Source organism: Papaver somniferum, chromosome 1, assembly GCF_003573695.1.
Source record: "Papaver somniferum cultivar HN1 chromosome 1, ASM357369v1, whole genome shotgun sequence".
In the NCBI taxonomy this organism is placed as follows: Eukaryota; Viridiplantae; Streptophyta; class Magnoliopsida; order Ranunculales; family Papaveraceae; genus Papaver; species Papaver somniferum.
Window position 1 is genome coordinate 208,534,204 of NC_039358.1, and position 4,234 is coordinate 208,538,437.

Sequence of the window (4,234 nt, forward strand, 5' to 3'; positions counted from 1 at the left end):
CTCCATCTTCCTTAAACTTGAAATATCTTTTGGTTGTATTCCATATGATCCCGCGATTTTCGTACCTTTATTAATTTTATTGACAAAAAGGGGGAGAATTATTTAGTAGTTTCATACTACATACATATGGTTTACTGATCATTATGTAAGGGGGAGTGGATCATTTAAGCAATAGGTTTACCTATTCTAAAAAAGATGTAAGTACTGATTAAGGGGGAGAAACATATCACCATAGTATTACTTCAAAGTTGAGATACAATTGAACTTTGGAAAGAAGATAATAATACTATGTTTCTGTATAACAAAAAATTGAGAATATATTTTCAAAGTTGTTATCGCTATGAAATCGGTTCTTCAACAACAACGATGCTAAGTTGAACACGTTAATAATCATTGCAACTTGGAACGGCGAAGAGTTCAAGGAGAGTTGAAGATACCAATAAAATCAAGGCACATCGGATCGAGGAGTTTTTCAAACTTTATTTTTGTTATCCATATGTATTAAATAGTTTTGTCACTAAAATTGGCAAAGGGGGAGATTGTTAGAGAATTTCTCGGTCGAACTCACAAGTGTTTATATATCAAGCTTGTTGTCAAATTTAGTTATCAAAACTATATCTTGATTTCTAGTCTACAACTAGTTAATTCTCGGACTAGGATAGAGGTAGTTGAGAAACGAACCAGTCATCATTTGCGTTCTACCGTTTGAAGGCGAAGATCAACCGAAGATTTTGGAGAACTTCATCAACAAAAGGTAAGTGAAGAATAAACCACCTATTTCTCAAGTTATATTCACCTTTCTATCTTTGAGACGATTGTCGCATAACTAATTAGACTAGTATGCACAGACAAGAATTTCGAGTCGAGAATTAATTATTTAGTTTACGAATTTCTCGAAATATAATGACTAAGCTTAATAAACATTTGTTCATACTTGATCAAATTTATGTGGAGAACAATTTATTGTTTGGAACCAAATCATGATTCAACTTTATCATTCGAAAATAGCCTGGAAAATTGATATGTGTCATTGCTAATATTCAGGAATGTTTCAAATTGATTTAGAGAAATATAAAACTACTATATTCGGAATACAAGACAGTGTTATCAGTCTTAGAAACTGAGAAAACTGTTACATGTCTGAAGCCATATTACATGTACTTGTACACGTAGCGGAGTAGCTATATATCGACTTTCAGATTTGTGTGATTTGCATATTCGTATGTATATCATGGAGAATCTAATTGTTTCGTGATCCGGATAGGTATGTATATTCGTGTACAAACCATTTTGGAATTGTGGTAATAGAACCGAGTTAAAGAATCAAATTGATATGCGAGCCAATACAGTTCTACGTTCTAGAACCAGTTTAGTACCCAAACTGGTATGTAAACTGAAACGTTCTGTGAACTCCAGAACCGGCAAAGGTCTTGAATTTGCGAACCGGTACGTGAACTAAAAAGTTCTTAGACTCCAGAACTTTGAGTTGGTTCAAAGTATGCAAACCGGTACGTGAACTGAAAAGTTATGTAAGAGTCCGGAACTCGGTAATTCCATAAGTTTGCAAACCGGTTTGTGAACTGAAAAGTTATGTGGACTCTGGAACTCGGTAATTGCATAAGTTTGCAAATTGGTCTGCCTATTGTGACTAAGCCGACTCACGAACGGTTCAAGTATTTGTACCTTATACATCTACAAACTATGTCGATTATGATTCAATTGCGATTAAATTATTTCTATGAAGTAATTTGCATTTGATTAATTTTCTAATTAAATCTAGACCTATTTGATCATATATTCACATAATTGTGACTCAAGATTAATGTTTTTGTGAACATGAAAATGAGTGTTATACTTTTAAGTTCAAACCGGCTAGTTTCGGCTAACCATGTTGAACATAGTCTTTATACACGGTTCGGTTAGGTTTTACCTAACCAGAGTGTATATATTGTGTATGTGAATAAGATTCAAAGCTTTCATATAACGGTGGATATTGTTTGCTTGGTTCCAAAGCTATCTTAGCTTAAACCTAAAGCAACCTAGGCTTTGAAGTCTATATAAGGGGAACTATTGGAAACTAGGATCTTTGAATCCTGACACTACTTTTTGTGTGTCCTAGTTGTATCTAGAGTCGTCCTCTCCAGAAACCATTTTAGGGTTTTGTGACTAGAAAGACTTCACTGGGATTCGTGAATTCAGGATTAGTTATCTTTTATCTTGATAACTCAAGTATCCTGATCTTGATTGTTTGTATAGCCTTGTTCTAACGATCAATATAGATAGTAATCAACAAAGTATCTCCGTCTCATACTTTGTTGATTCCACAAGTTTTATACTTGTGAGTTTAATGATGATCTAGGTTGCACTTCGGGTTGCATAAGTCCAGATTTTGAGGATAGCCAGACTTTTGTCAAGTTGCTATCGATTTCCATCACCTGGATCTATCGTTTGATATGATCATCCATTTAGATTATAAATCAGGAAATCAATCATAGGCTTAATCCGTGGGGGGCAGATTTGGTTTAAAGTATTCAATTGAGTTGAAGCAACTCTTAGTTGGTGTGAGACCTTCTAAGGGAATCAATTGCGCAGAGTCCTGTTGGGATTCAAGAAGCGTAAGGAATGCGACTGTACCTGAATTAGTGGAAGACTGAGTTCGGGATCAACTACATTCCAGACCGAAGTTAATTGGTAGTAAGATAGTGTTTGTAGCGGCTTAATACAGTTTGGTGTTCAATCTGGCTAGGTAATATATCACAGGTTGTGCGTTGATGAATCACGGTAGATAAGTCTGACCTTGTTTGTCGGATAAGACTTGATTGATCCTTGGACATTGGTATTTGGTACCGTCCAAGAACTCTCTTTGTAGTTAGTTTCACAGATTCGGTTCTGTAAATGTTATAACAACAAGAGAGAGAGAGAGAGAGAGAGATATAACTCTAGACACTTTCCTTGATTAAGTTTTGACTCTCGGAGTTGTGTTAAGTTAGTCCATACAGATTTCCTATGAAAAAGTTGGTGGTGTATTTTGGTACCCCCAGTGTTTTCAAATGGTCATCCCTAATGCAAAACATTCATTAACAATACCAGAAACCTTTTGATTAAATTCATCAAACAAATCCTCGTCATCCATACAAATATTTTCTCAGCCAGAATATATATTTTGAAGCCTAGCTTCTTTTTCTGAGGTATGTCCTTCGAATACAGTTTCTAAGATATCCCAAGCATCTTTAGACTTAGTGCACGAAGTCATATGGTGCTGAAGATCTGGGCTTATGGCATGGATGATTACGTTTAACTTGTCAGAATTATGCTTCGCATCACTTATCTCGGGTTCACTATATTGTCCTAACGGCTTCGCAACAGTATTTATGTCTCTAATAATTGTTGGCGCATCGTATCCAATAACTACAAGTTTCCATGTCTCAAAGTCACGGGCTTGTAGAAAGGAACGCACAACAAATTTCCACCATAAGTGATTTGTGTTATCAAAGGCTGGCGGTACGTTTATTGAGATTGCACTCATGTCCATATAATCAGATTGCTTCAAACACAGACTTATAAGGTCTTAGCATGTTTGCCTGCTCTTATACCAATTGAAAACGTGGGGGTACCAAAATACACCATCAACTTTTTCTTAAGAAATCTTTATGGACAAACTCAATATTCAATTCCGAGAGTTCAACTCAATGAAACTCAATCGAAAAAGAATATCTAGAGTTATATCTCTAACTCTCAAATCAGAACGATTACATACACATGTACGTGAACCTGATTTCCGGGTGAGAGAACTTGGGTGATTCCAAAAATTAATTTCCCAAATAATCAATCAAGTTGTATCCAACAAACTAAGTCGGATGTATCTACTATGATTGATTAACGTACAACCTGTGATATTTCAATTATAAGGATAAACAATATAATACAGAAAAGAAATAACACAGACACCAGAAGTTTTGTTATCGAGGAAACCGTAAATGCAGAAAAACCGCGAGACCTAGTCCAGATTGACCACCAATATTTATTAAACCGCTACAGACACTAGCCTACTACCAATTAAATATGTACTGGAATGTATTTGAGCCCTAATCGAGTCTCCTACTGATTAAGGTACAGTCCCGCTCCTTACGCCTCTTAAATCACAGCTAGACTCCACGCAATTGATTCCCTTAGTTGACGTCACACCAATTAAGAGTTTCTTCAACTTAATTGAAGACTTTGAACCAATCTTCCT